At 43.3% G+C, this 15,218-nt stretch overlaps 1 non-coding gene across 1 annotated transcript; it reads left to right on the forward strand.

The window, feature by feature from the left end:
- The first annotated feature begins 14,335 nt into the window (after positions 1-14,335).
- On the forward strand, positions 14,336-14,467 carry LOC118725070. The gene has a single exon (XR_004989818.1). It is a non-coding gene; the product is annotated as a small nucleolar RNA SNORA75 (small nucleolar RNA).
- The last annotated feature ends 751 nt before the right edge of the window (positions 14,468-15,218 follow it).

Here is a 15,218-nt window from a genome sequence, read left to right on the forward strand (position 1 = left end):
TCTTCCATTTCTTTCATTTGTGATCTGTTTCCTTGTCTCGGCATTTTCACTGCTTTCCTGAGTTGGTAGGGTGGCTTTGTGTGTTAAGGTGTCCTATATGGTTCAGTGGGACAGCCTCCCAGTTATCTGAGGTGGACACTCTTGGTGCACCCCTTTGTGGACTGTGTGTACAGCCTTTTGCAGTTAAGGCTTAACTGTTGGTATCACTGGGAGGAATTGACCTCCAGGCCTATTGGCTGTGAGGATCAGCTGTGTCTATACCAGGAGACAGCCTTATTCAAGAGCCTCTGTGCGCACCTTGGATGGGGCGAAATTTCAGGGTGGAGCCTACAGCCTTGGCTTTCTGTCAGCCCTGCCCTATAAGGTTCCTGAGTCTCAGTGTTCCTCAGTGTCCTTTGGTACTCGCTGCTTTTGTACTCGCTACAAGAACCTCTGAGAGAAAGGTGCCCTCAAGTTTCACCCACTATCAGACAGTCTAGTCTCTCTCCCAGTGAGCCTGGAACTGGGGTTCAGTGCAATTGGAAGTGGGGTTCAGTGCAGTCCGAAGCTTTTGTCTACTTCCTGCTAGGGCAATCCTCTGCGCACAATGTGCACAGTCCATCCTCTGCGCACAATGTGCACGCCTCGGGACCTCCTTTCGCTGCTCCCCTGAGTTTCCGCCTTACAGCCCAGATTTCCTCCATATGAGCTTGGGTCCCCAGGGTCTGGTCTAGAACTGGGGTTCAGTACAGTTTGGAGCTTTTGTCTCCTTCCTGCTAGGGCAGTCCTGCGGCACAGTCAACAGTCCGTCCTCTGCACCCAATGTGTATGACTCTGGGGCTCTGCTTTTCGCCGCTCCCTTGAGTTTCCACCTTACAGCTTAGAATCCCTGTGTATGAGCCTGGGTCCCCAGGGTCTCTCCCATAACTGGGGTTCAGTGCAGTCAGAACTGGGGTTCAGTACAGTCCAGAGCTTTTACGCTAACCAGGCACTCGGCTGCCCCTCCTCTCTGGCTCCATCCTCTCCCCACGTGCGCACCGTGTCTCCCCACCTTAGGCTTTTATAGTTCCTCTGTAAATTTTTCTTCCGGTTTTCTCTTTCCTTCTAGTTGTAGAATTTCCAGTTAGTCAACTTTCCTGTAGTTCTGGATGATGTCCACTTTATATTTTAGTTGTATATTTTGAAATTGTTGTGTGAAGCTGCAGTTAGGCATTTACCTATGCTGCCATCTTGGTTTCTCTCCTCGATATTTAAATTATGTTCTATTTTTCTGAAAGATATAATACTTGTGTATTTTCTTTATTAAGCTGAAAAAGGATTTTTGGCTCTTCTCCATATTTATCAGGGTTAAAAGGAAAGAAAAAGAGGAGAAAGAGTAGAGGACAGGAGAAGGAAGAGAGGGGGAAAGACTGGAGAAGAAGTGGAGGTCTACTCCTCCCATCCATCATCCCTCCATATTGTTCTTTATGGTGTCATTCTTTCCTTAGGGATTTAATTCTTCTCTGTCTTTGTCATTTTACATGTTCTTATTTCATGTTGTTCAGATAGTCTTTCTATTATCTGAAGTTCATGGCCACTGAATCCTGCTGCTTGTTGTAAGTACTGACCCTCCAGCATGGTGAAATTTTCCCATATGTCTTTTGATTATTAGCTCATCTCTAGCAGTGCCTGCTTTTTCCTGACAGGACTCATTGTGCCCTGGGTGGAAAAAAGTCCTCCTGGTAGATCCATTCTCTTGTGACTTCTGCCAAAAGTCTTGGGGTGTTCCTGCTCTTTGACACATTTCTATGTTAAGTTCTCATCTTGGGGTTGACTCTTATAATTCTACACTCACTCCCTAGAAGTTACTACCCAGTTCAATGATTTTAAATGTCTACATATGTCAATGACTACCAAATTGAGATCATAGTATCTGGTTTCTTCCACCCGCTCCCTAAGACTTCAGGCTCATTATTCAACTGCCTACTCAACAGCTCTACTTGAATGTCAAACTTAATAAGATCCAAACAGAGCTCTACATTTGGTCCCAATAGTAACAGAATAGATTGTTCAGTATATGCCAGTGGAGGGCCTTAGCCAGGCCTGGTGATGTAGCAGCAAATAGAACAGAAAAGTAAATCACTATGGCATAGCAAAATCTTCTTTATGGAAGAGTAAGCAGTCCTTTGGGTTTGAAGGTAGGCCTACCCCAAGTCTAATAGTATGAGATGATAAAACCATAGTTCTCTACGTTGACCACCAAATTTTAAGTAAAGCTTCATGAGGGGCGTCTAATCAGAGACTTACTATTTTACTATCTTTGTAGAAAAAATCTGGAGTCTTAGCCAGATTAAATGAGGAAATGATGCCTAACTACATAAAGAAGGGCAGGAATTCCTGAAGTCTGCTCTTTCTTTTTTCTAGGTTAATTTCACATTTATTCTCATTACATTGAAATGAGTCATTAGTGTACAGAATTGGGCTATTCTATTGTCTTTCAGATTTGGGATCCAGATTCTAGTTTTCTTTAAGTTGAGTATCTGAATCTGAATCAGAGGACGTCAACTGCTGCTTATGTGCACATGCCCAATCAGAGATGGAGAAAGGCAGGAAATAGAAATGTACTTGACCTTAGAAGGTTCATGTCCCAGGATTCCATGCAGGTACCTGAGGTTCCTCCATGTATATTACATGTGTGTGGCAGGGGGAAGGGCACAGCAGCTCCTCAAAGGAAATGTGATTGTCACAGGCCTGGGGCTAGTACTAAGGAGGAGTGGGGTTAATTGCATGTGCACAGGGAAGACCTGGGAAGACACTAACTGCTCATCTATATAGGAAGATTCTGTGAAGGGTCTGTCCATAAGGGCCTCTGGTTGTCCCTTTGGCCTCTGGTTGGCCTCTTTAATAGTAATGTATACACCCTACAAATTTATGAGCATTTGTGGACATTGTTTTCACTTTTCTCTATTCTTCTGTGCTTAAGACCCTGGCAATTGCTTTTGATCATACATGATTCTGAGACTGTTTAGTAAAAAGCTAGGAACATTCATTGACAAATGGAATGAGGAAAATGAGACAGAGTTACCTGGCTGAGCAATTTACAGCCAGATGATAAATCACAAGATCTTATCTTCCCTAATCAAAAACACTTAGGAACAAGTAATTTACACATTCCAGACTATGTGTTTGCCCTGTCTGCTCTAACAAATTCAAATTGCTTTTTTTCAACAAATTTTCTACGAGTGTTCCTGTTTTATTCTTACATCCCATGTGTTACGAAGCGAGTCCCCAAGAGATGGACCACCGGAGCCAATTTGATTAAGCATGCTAGAATTTATTACAGATTCGAATCTGGACTCAAACCATGGCTGACGCAGCAGCCGGTAAACACCCAGGTAAGAGCCCCGATGGAGGGGCAGTCCCTCCAGGGCGCTCACACAAAAACACAGACAAACACACACCTACAGCGGCCAGTCAGGTTCCTCGGAATGGGGGTCCCTCATGGTCCTGGCTGGGGATTCCAGTCATGATCCCCAAGGACCACCAGGGAGCCGAGTCCGATGCAATAAACAAAAGAGCCATCTCCATGCTAGCATGGGCTATCCCACTCATGCCGCAGCATGGTGGAAGAGAGCGAATTTCGCCCAGTCCAGGGGTTTTACTCAGGTTGGTGATGTCACTGCCTCGGCTAACCCTGATTGGCCCCTCAGGACTAAATTCTAAAGACTGGGGACAGCCCGCAGGGTCGGCTCCCAGTCACACCCTGCTGAACATTGGAATGTGGCCCTATCTTGCCCATAATACAAAAGCAGAACTAAAGGTTATCTATAGTTTCTACCCCTAAAGCTACTGAGTCAGTGGGAGTCAATCTCCTGTAACTACCCTCGAAGTCAGATAGCAAGGTTAAAATTCAAACAGCAGTTTTTACCCAAGTATGATTTCCACCATATTTCACCATGTCCAAAGGAACATGATGGTACCAATTCCTGAACCTTTGGTTCTACAATATGAATGAGGTTGTTTATCAGCTTTTGCCCCTTCCCAGTTTAGGACTAAGCTTTCTCCTATCTGCTAATTTCATCATCATTTCTCCCATTTTCTACCCAATTTAAGCAGCTTTGTAAGCTGTTTTCTGTTTCCAATTTTCTCCAGTGTGTATGTCTTTTAAACAAGACTTTTAGCCTGGTCAGTGTAGCTCAGTGTTTGAGTGTCGACCCATGAACCAAGAGGTCACAGTTGATTCCCAATCAGGGCACATGCCTGAGTTGTGGGCTTGATCCAGAGTAGAGGGTGTGCAGAGGCAGCCAATCAATGATTCACACCACTGATGTTTCTATATATTGCTCTCTCCCTCCTCTCCTTTCTTCTCTCTGAAGTCAATTAAAAAAAAAATTAGGAAGGAAGGAAGGAAGGAAGGAAGGAAGGAAGGAAGGAAGGAAGGAAGGAAGGAAGAAAGAAAGAAAGAAAGAAAGAAAGAAAGAAAGAAAGAAAGAAAGAAAGAAGAAAAAAAAAACTTTTACCATTATTTTAGTGAGCTTTCAAGAGGGGGCAGAGGTAAAATATCTATCTTTTTTTTAATATATTTTTATTGATTTTTTACAGACAGGAAGGGAGAGAGAAACACCGACCAGCTGCCCCTTGCACACCCCCTACCGGGGATGTGCCTGCAACCAATGTACATGCCCCTCCCTGACCAGAATTGAACCTGCTACCTTTCAGTCCGCAGACCTACGCTCTACCACTGAGCCAAACCGGTTTCGGCTAAATATCAATCTTTTAACTTTAAAAAAAAATCAAGACTTTAATAGACAGGGACCAAAAAAATCCTCACTTGGAGAGGCAAGGTCAAGCAAAGGAGGTCATTGATGCCCCCGGGAGCCTAAAGAGTCTACTTAGAGCCACAAACCATTCAGAGTTCCCCGGGAAGCTGTGAAACCTGATTCCCACAAATTAGCCTCAGGGATCTCCCCAGCGGCTCTCATCCTTGTGGGCTCAAGCAAAGCATTCTAAAGCAAGCACTTTTGCATAATACTCTTCAGATTAGAAAGATAAGTATCATGTGATCTCACTAATGTACTAGCTGATGAACAAAATAAACAGATGAACAAAATAGATCCAGAGACATAAAACCAAGGAACAGACTAATAAACTTCAGAAGAAGGAGGGGGTGGGGGTAAGGGGTAGAAGAGATTAACTCGGGAATTAATATCCATATATGCATAGCCCAGGGACACAGACAATAGTGTCTCTAATAGATTCAGCAGCTTATCCCAGGTTAGAGATAGGCAGGAAAAGACAGGAAGCTTCCCATACAGAGACTTTGGCTTTTACTTCTTTTGGCATGCCAGGAGCTCAGTCCAGAGAGAGCATCGGGAGGGAGTTTGACAACTGAGTTTACCATAGCACCATCTTGTCCAGGAACAAGGTTTTGAAGTGTATTTAGCATTAACCTATTAGGATCATGTTTCATTTTAGCTGGCAAAAGGACAGCTAGACACAGAGTCTGGGGTTTTATTTTAATCCACTAATAGAGAAACATCAGATTATATAGAAAGGTAAATCAATATCAGGAATAAAGGGAACTTTTAATCCACTAATAGAGAAACATCAGATTATATAGAAAGGTAATCCACTAATAGAGAAACATCAGATTATATAGAAAGGTAAATCAATATCAGGAATAAAGGGAACAGACTGGTTCAACTACAATTTAAGCAAACAAATTCCATTTTCTACTATAACCATATTCTGTAGATTGAAGAAACACTACAAAATTGTATTTGCTTTGCAATAGAAGGAAGGTTACTAAAGATGTAAGAAGCATTGAACATCTCAGGGCCCTGGCAGGTAGCTCAGTTGATTAGATCATCATTCCAATACACCAATGTTGAGTTTCCATCCTTGGTCAGGGCACATACAAGAAACAAAGTATGAATGCATAAATAAGTGGAACAACAAATCTCCCTATCATTCCCTCTAATCAATCAACCCTATATAACAAAGCACTAATATGTTAATTAGACCAAATGGTAGAACTACTTCCTGGAATGATCAGTGGGCAGGACCAAATGGCCAGACCTCTTGCATGATATCCATTCAACAGGTATATAGTAAATAGACACAATAAAATAAAACACCTCAGGAAAGTTTTTGGTATTTCTTCTTAAACCTAAACAGAGACAGAGCCTCATCAAGTGACTCTATTTTTGCTTATGGTGACTGATTAATTATCAGATTTAATGCTTGTAGAATAACTTTCCGTTTATCTTATAAATAGTAGCAGAAGAGATTTTAAATTTTCTCCTTTTTATTAAGCTTAAAATTTGCTTTTAAACAGCATTCTTTTTTGCCTAGTTCTCATTTGCATAAGCAGAGGGTTTGTGGGAGGTCTCAGGAATGCAAAAAAGTGATGATTTCAATGTGAAAGACAAGGAATGTCCAGGTCAACTGAAAAAGTTTGAAGGCCAACAGTTACAAGCATTATTGGATGAAGATACATGTCAAAGTCAAAAACAACTTGCAGAAAGATTAAACGTTCCTCAGCAAACAATTCCTGATCATTTATAAGCAATGGGAAAGATTTTAAAGGAAAGATATGGGTTTATATGGGTGCCATATCAACTGAACAAAAGATAAACGGAAAACTGAAAGGTCATCAGTAAAATGTTGCTTCAACAGCACGAAAGAAAGTCTTTTTTACATCTAAAAGTGACTGGCGATGAAAAGTGGATTTATTTTGAGAATCCCAAATGCACAAAGTCATTGGTTGATCCAGGTCAACCATCAACATCGACTGCAAGACCAAATTGCTTAGAAAAGAAGACAATGCTCTGCGCTTAGTGGGATCAGGAAGGTGTGGTGTATTATGAGCTTCTAAAACCAGGTGAAACTGTTAATACTGATCACTACCAACAACAAATAATTGATATGAACCACGCTTTGATCATGAAATGACCAGAATGTGCCAGAAAACACAGCAAAGTAATTTTGCTTCATGATAATGCACCATCACACACTTTAAAACCAGCTGAAGACACGTTAAAAGATCTTGCTAGGAAATATTAACCCACCCGCTGTATTCACCAGACTTTGCTCCTTCAGATTACCACTTGTTCTGATTTTCTGAGCAGCACTTCAAAACGTACAAAGAAGTGGAAAATTGAGTCTCTGAATGGTTTGCCTCAAAATAAGAAATGTTTTATCAGGACAGTGTCCACAAATTACCTGAAAGATGAGGGAAATGTGTAGTTAGTGATGGACATTACTTTTGATGTTTCTCTCGCAATTGCATGTTTTCTTTGATTACAAAATCTGCATTATTATCCAGTACAAAATATTGGTATGCCAATGGTACAAAATAAATTGAACAAAAGTATGTCAAGTAAAATTTAAAAGTTTCCTTCTCTCTCATTTATGCACTTTCTCTGGAAGAAATGTGTCCTTCTTGACTTGTATACATGCATATAAGTACAACCAATGGACACAAAACTCTGGGGAGGGAGGGTATGTATGGGAGGGGGGGCAATGTTAAAATATGTACACAGATAATAATTTAATTTAAAAAATGGAAAAAAAAATTAAAAAAAAAAAGAAATGTGTCCTTCTAGGAATCTACACTAATAAAAGGGTAATATGCTAATTAGAACGGGAGAACTTCCTGACAAAGTCATGATGGTGGGGCTGAGGCAGAGGCAGTTAGGGGTGATCAGACCAGGAGGCGAGGGCAGTTGAGGGTGGGCAGGCCGACGGGGGCGCAGTTGGGGATGAGAAGGCCAGCAGGGGGATGGGCCATTGGGGCAAGCAAGCCAGCAGGTAGAGTGGTTAGGGGCTATCAGGCAGGCAGGCAGGTGAGCAGTTAGGAGCCAACGGTCCTGGACATTCTGACTGTCCCCAAGGGGTCCCAGATTGGAAAGGGTGCAAACTGAGCTGAGGGACACCCCTCGCCCCATGCATGAATTTTGTGTACCAGACCACCAGTGTTTGAAATAATTATAGTTAAGTTTCCTCCCTTCCTTCCCCAGACCTCTCTCTCTCTCTCCACTCTAACACACTAATATGTTTGGAAAAGCCATGTGAGGACACACTGAGAAGGTTGCTATCTGCCACCCAAGGAGAGACCTCTCACTAGATATAGACCATGCTAATATATATATAGTTCTTTTTTAATACAAATAGGATGTTACTAAACGATATGTTCTTCGATGAGCTTGTTCCATTTGCAATATATCCTGAATATCTTTCCATATTGGTTCAAACAGATCTAGTAACCTCATCATTCTATTGTATCAGGATCCAATCAGAATACCATATTACCTTTAGCAATTATTCTGTTTACTATTAAACTTTTCATTTTCATTTTGAGATAATTATAGATTCATAGATTCACATGCAGTTGTGAGATCATACATGTACTCTTTCCCTAATGTCTCTCAATGGTAACATCTTAAAAAACTACAGTACATCACAACCTGGATATTGACAGGCATACAGTCAAGATATGAACACTTCCATCACCACAGGATCTCTCTTGTGCTCCTTTTATAACCATGCACTTCTCTCCTGTCCCTACCCCCTCCTTAATCTCTGGCAATTACTAACATGTTCTCCATTTCTATAGTTTTGTCTTTTCAAGAATGCTAAATGTAAATGTAGAATCATGGAGATTTTCTTTCATTCAACATGATAGTCTAATGATTCATCTAGGCTGTGTTTATATTAATAAACATATCCTTCATGTTTATTATTGAGTGGTATTCTGTGCTATAAATGTAGTGCCGGTTAACCATTCACCCACTGAAAGACATCTGAATTGTTGCCAGCTTTCCATTATTGTAAGAAAAGCTGCTATGGCCTTTCATTCACAAGTCTTTGTGTGAGCATTTCTCAGATAAATGCCCAGGAGTAAAATTGCTGCAATATGTGGTAGTTGCACTTAAAAAACAAAAACAAAAACTACCAAACTGTTTTTCTGGAGTGGCTTTACCATTTTATATTCCCACCAGCAATGTATGAGTGATGTAGTTCCTTCCCATCCTTGACAGGATTTGGTATTGTCACAATTTTTTATTTTAGCCATTCTAATAGATATATAGTGATATTTCATGGTGGTTTTTATTTGTATTTAATTATGTTACATACCTTTTCATGTGCTATTGCCAAACTGTATATCCTCTTCAGCAAAATGTCTTTCCTCCATGTATTCTGTTCATGTTCTAATAGGATTGTTTGGTTTTATGGAAGAATATCTTTGTTTTTAGGAGGTAGTGCTAAACTATTAGGAGTGAAGTGACACTGTTATCTCTGTGACTTTCAAAAACTTCAGAAAAAAGTCATAGGTAAGTATGAGAGAGAACAAATATAGTAAACTGGTATGAGTTGGTAAGTGTGGCAAATATTTGGTGTTCATTGCTTTATTCTTGCAATTTTTCTTTAAGTTTAGAATTTTAAAAAATAAAAAGCTGACTCCACCTTTTATTTTGAAAAGGTGGGAGGGCAGAGTCCACATGTATATGTGTTAAACTAGATCTCCCTTTAGAGTTTTATGCATACCAGTTATAGATATACTGAAGTACAATTTTTTATTTTAGTCTTTATAAGGGTAGAGCTAGAAAAACTGCCATATTGTGGTTACACAATAGAGTTTGATAACCTTGGATTAATGGATTTAAATCCAGTCCTTATATAGCTCAGTAAAACCTTCCATGGCCCTCCTCAATTTTCTCCATTTTCTTCAACTCTATTTATATCTTCACCTGTCTTCATGTAAATGGCTTTAAAATGGCAAGATCTAGCCAAAAACCAGTTTGATTCATCTAGCCAAAACCAGTTTGACTCAGTGGATAGAGCGTCAGTCTGTGGACTGAAAGGTCCCGGGTTCGATTCCAGTCAAGGGCATGTACATTGGTTGCAGGCACATCCCCAGTAGGGGGTATACAGGAGGCAGCTGATCGATGTTTTAGCTCTCTATCCTTCTCCTCTCTGTAAAAAATCAATAAAATATATTTTTAAAAAATGGCAAAATCTTTACACTAACTTTTAAAAATGACCAAAAATTATTGTAAAGATTGTGGCAGTGAGTGCCACCTTCCAAAATGCTTCAGTTGAGAAAGAAACCTCTGGAGGATTCAAGATGGCTGCTCGGGTAGACATCTAACCGCAGCAGCACACAACAAATTCAATGGAATACAGCTAAAATGTAGAGTGGACATCGCCCAGAGCTACAGGTAGTCGACTGACTGAAAATTCTACAACAAAAAGGAAAGAGAAAACCAGAAGGAAAATCAGAGGAGCTGAAAAAAAGCCTAAGGTACGGAGACATGCTGCGCGCCTGCACGCACGCGCTTGCAGAGAGGTCACAGCCGGAGAGGAGGAGAGGGCTGGGTGCTGCCTGGCGTTCCCTAGCAGGAAGAAAATAAAACCCCCAGCCTGGGCTAAACCCCCGAACCAGCAGCGCTGACCCCCAGTTATGAGCCAGACCCTGGGGACCCAGGCTCCGGCAGGGGCAGACTGGGCTGTGAGGCGGAATCCCAAGCGAGCAGCGAAAAGCAGGGCCCCCGGAGTCGCGCGCACATTGTGCGCAGAGGACTGAATGTTGACTCTGATGCTGGATTACCCTAGCCGGAAGAAACAAAGCCTCCGGTGGTGCTGAGCCTCAGTCCGGACTGCTCTGAACCCCAGTCCTAGGCCAGACCCTGGGGACCCAGGCTCAGGCAGGGGGAGATGGGGCTGTGAGGAGGAATCCCAGGGGAGCGGCGAAAAGCGGAGCCCCCAGAGTCGCGCACACTGCGCGCAGAGGACAGTCTGTTGACTCTGATCCTAGACTCCCCTAGCAGGAAGAAGAAAAAAAGCTCCAGACTGGAGGAACGCGACGAGGAGCAGGAGCCCCTGCCGGACACCGGCCAGCCGGGCACCAGCAAGGAGCCGGACGATGGGGCCCCCGGGGGGGCGGGGGGTGCCCCTGAGCCTTCGACCGCTGAGCTCGGGCAATGGAGCTGAGGCCGGTGGCTGCTTCCTGGGCGGCGCCAACCCCGGCAACAGGCTGAAGCAGCGCAGGAGCCCATGGAGAACAAAGGGGTGCCACAGGCCAACCTGCTGAGCTTCCAGGACAAGGAGGAAGAAACCAAAGAAGTTCTCAATGTGAAGAAATCAAGTGAGAGCAAAAGATAGTAAAATTACTTAAGAAAGAATACAAAGAAGATCTTGAAAAATCAAAGACTAAGTCAGAACTCAACTCAGCAGCCAACATTGCAACATAAATGTGTTTTTTTTTTAAATAAAAAAAAATAAAAAAAAATAAAAGGACAGAATATTGGAACAGCGGCGGCCAGGCCTAGAGTGGCCAGGCACAAGGCAGTGGCAGCCGGGCCCGGAGCAGCAACGGTCAGGCCCCAGAGCAGCAGCATCCAGAACCAGAAAATCAACAGCCAGCACTGGAGCAGCCAGACCTGGGGCAGTGGCAGCCAGGCCTGAGGCGGAGGCGGCCAAACCCAGGGTGGCCAGTCCAGGAACACCCAGACCCGGAGTGGCCGGGCCCGGAGAAGCTGGGCCCAGAGCAGCCAGGTTGGGAGCAGCCAGGCCCAGAGCAGCAGCTGCCAGGCTGGAAGCGACCAGGCCCGGAGCAGCCGGGTCTGGTGCGGCCAGGCCCGGAGCAGCGGCTGCCAGGCTGGGAGCGGCCAGGCCCGGAACAGCCGGGTCTGGTGTGGCCAGGCCTGGAGCAGCGGCTGCCAAGCTGGGAGAGGCCAGGCCTGGAGCAGCTGGGTCTGGTGAGGCCAGGCCCGGAGCAGCGGCTGCCAGGCTGGGAGCGGCCAGGCCCAAAGCAGCAGCTGCCAGGCTGGGAGCGGCCAGGCCCGGAGCAGCCGGGTCTGGTGTGGCCAGGCCTGAAGCAGCGGTTGCCAGGATGGGAGCGGCCAGGCCGGAGTGGCCGGGCCCGGAGCAGCCGGGCCCAGAGCAGCCGGGTCAGGTGCAGCCAGGCCCAGAGCAGCAGCAGCCAAGTCCAGAGCAACTAGGTCGGGAGCGGCAGTGACCAGACCCGGAGCAGCTGGTTGTGGAACGAACCAGAGCAACAGAGGCCAGGCCCAGAGCAGCCAGGCCCGGAATAGCTCGCTCCTCGCCTGCCCCTGCCCCACGGCTGCCTCTCAGACATGGCTAGAAACTTTTGTGGGAACTTGAGGGTCTGCTGAATCAAGTGATGAAGGCTTAGATCTGGATGTGTTGAGTTAGTATAGCGCTGGGGTGTTGATCTGTGAGTGCCTTGGGTGGGGCCTGGATGAGGCTGGTTGACCTATTTGGAAATGTCTTTTGTGTGAAGTGTATCATTGGGCATGTGGAGGTATTATTGATATGAGAAAATGCTAAGTAACTGATTTACTATCTGAAAAGGGATTTACTATCGGGGAAAGGGAGGAAGAGACTGAACATAAACTGTGCACCTATGGATGAGGACAATGGGGGATGGGGAGGGGGCGGAGGGTGGGGTGAGAACCTGGTGGAGGGGGGAAGAAATGAGGAACCTTTGTAATAATATGAACAATAAACATTGATTTAAAAAAAAAAATGCTTCAGTTGACACTGCCTATATTTAAGCACAATCTAACCTCTAATTTCCTCCCACAATTGAATAATAAAGAGTGTTCACAATTGAACACTACTGTTTCTATCCAGCTCATGGCAATTCTTTTTTTTTTTTTTGGCAATTCTTTTTAAATACTTAAATTATAAATGGAGGAACAGCATGTATTATAGTGTGTATTTACTAAATAATAAATTATATTAATGAGTAATAAATGAGTTAAAGATCTGAAACACATACCTTAACATATTTTTGCTTATTAATAGCTTATAAAGACACTGCTTTATTATTACTATTATTATTATTTAATCCTCACCCAAGAATGTGTTTTCTGTTGATTTTTAGAGAGTGGAAGGGAGATAGAGAAACATCAATCTGTGAGAGAAATATCGATCAATTGCCTGCCATACTCACCCCATGTCGACCACACATAGAGCCCTCAACCTGGGCATTTGCCCTAACCAGGAATTGAACCTGCTAGCCTTCCTTGTATGGGATGATGTTCCAAACAACTAAGCCATACGGGTCAGGGCAAGACAGTGCTTTGAATGTATAGGTACCACAAAATGAACTAATGAACTTAAAATAATGTGAGGATCTTAAGGTGGCATACAATATTCCCTGAATGATGAGAATACATGATACTTCTATAGGATGTCACTACCAACATAAAGCATATTCTTTTAAGGTTTTGTTACTGTCTTTCCATGTCATACTGACAAATTTGTACTACCTAATTCCATGATTCCTCTCCTCTGGTGAATATTGGCTTACAATTGCTAGATGGGTTTAGAATTGTCAGCTGAGGCTACTAAAGAGCAAAACTAAACTAGGTGGCTCACAAGGGGAAATAATCTGATTTTTAGCATCATTTGCAGAATAAATGTCCTCACAAACTCCGGGTGAGCAAAGAAGCATTTACTGTTGACTTTGGGAAGGATATCTAATTTTAGATCTCAAGTAAGTAGAAATTTTTTTTCTCAACTATAAAAGCGTGTGCTTGTACACTGATATGCAAAACTTGTATTTAGATCTTTAACTCCTTTATTATTCATGAATGCTATTGAGTAAGCATAAACAAATGTGGTGAGCACAGCATTCATTATAAATACATTGCAGGGTTGCAGGCAATGGGGTTCTGGATTTTGACTGTGGATTTTCACTGAATTTTGGATTATAGAGCTTTCTTACATTAAAATCACTTCAACAATTGTGACCTAAACCAGAGTTTAGCCCTTGATTATTTCCTCTTAAGACACTGGAAATCCTGCACAGCATTTAACAGTAGTGTTAAATGTAAAGACAATTCCCAACAATTAGGCGTTAATCGTTGATTTCAACCTATGAGTGATGATTACAACCTAAAGACTCAAGTGAGACTAAATGGTGAAGAAACCAATGAAAATACGTCACTTTTCTGATTCAGTATTTTCATTGGTTTCTTCACCATTTAGTTTCACTTGAGTCTTTAGGGTAAGACTAAATGGTTGGTTGGCCACTCTCATGCTCATTCTCAGAAAATGTCCAGCTTTGAACATTACAGGCAGATGCATAGGAACCACATCACCAGACTGAGGTCCACCTTTTTATCGTATTTATTTTTGTCAGTTCATGGCACAATAATTTTGAAATAAAGGTAAAAATACATGTATCATATAAAATATGATACACAAATATAGAAAATTAAGAATCAGTATTTCCAGTCTCAGACTTTAGGTTGGTCTTCTGAATTAATGAGAAAACGTTTTCCTGAATATTGGTGATATCTTGCTGCACCAGAAGGATTGTATTTAAAAGTTACATGAGTATGTCTTCTCATTGAGCTCTTTCTTTGTCGCTCTGTGGCAGTTATAGATTCGCACGAGAAGAGAAAATTCACAGAGCTAGCATTGTTTTGCCTCCTGTCTTCAGAGGTATATGCTGCTGTTTTGTGAGACATTTTTTTGGGGGAAAATGGGGGGTGAGGGGGAGTTACATGAGTAGAAACGTTTTTACCAATGGGCCTGGGTTAAGACTGCAGTTGAAAATCTCTAGACCTTCAAGAATCATGCAGTTTATTTGAACAGCAAGTGTTGTGTTGATCTCACTTTCAGTAAATGAACATGCATGACGAATAAGCAATTAAAACTCAAGTCTTTAAAGACAGACCTCTATAGACCAGAACCAAAACCTCTCGTCCCCAAACAGCATGAAGCTGCATGTGTCAGGAGCATGCACTTAAATGTCTTCATTGTAAGGAAACATGACTCCTCCTTAGCTGTCATCCAAAAAAGTTTTAAAATGACTTTATCAGGCATTCCTCACCACGGTGATAATGAAGAGCATTGTTTGAAAGAAAGCTAGAGGAGACCTGAGACAACAACAGGGGAGGAACAGAGTTGGCTGCTCCAGAGACGCTTGCAGAGGCCGCCGCACGTCCTCGCTCGCCCCGCGCAGGGCGGTGACCCGGGCTTCCGGGGACGCGCAGGGCGGCCGACTTTCCCAAGGACTGTCACGCTTTTACCATCTGAATGGGCTTTAAGTGCTCGGGCTAAAAGCCGGGTAGCCCTTCATTGTCACATTCAACACCCTTTTCCCATCGCTATGTCATCGGGCGGAATCACCCGACCCGCCTCCGGTGCAGAGTGGGGGTGCCCCTGCCTCTTCGACCCCGGGCGCCGCGAAGGACGAGCTCGGCGCAAGGACTCCCGGG

The sequence above is a fragment of the Pipistrellus kuhlii genome, unplaced genomic scaffold (genome assembly GCF_014108245.1).
Source record: "Pipistrellus kuhlii isolate mPipKuh1 unplaced genomic scaffold, mPipKuh1.p scaffold_m20_p_2, whole genome shotgun sequence".
In the NCBI taxonomy this organism is placed as follows: Eukaryota; Metazoa; Chordata; class Mammalia; order Chiroptera; family Vespertilionidae; genus Pipistrellus; species Pipistrellus kuhlii.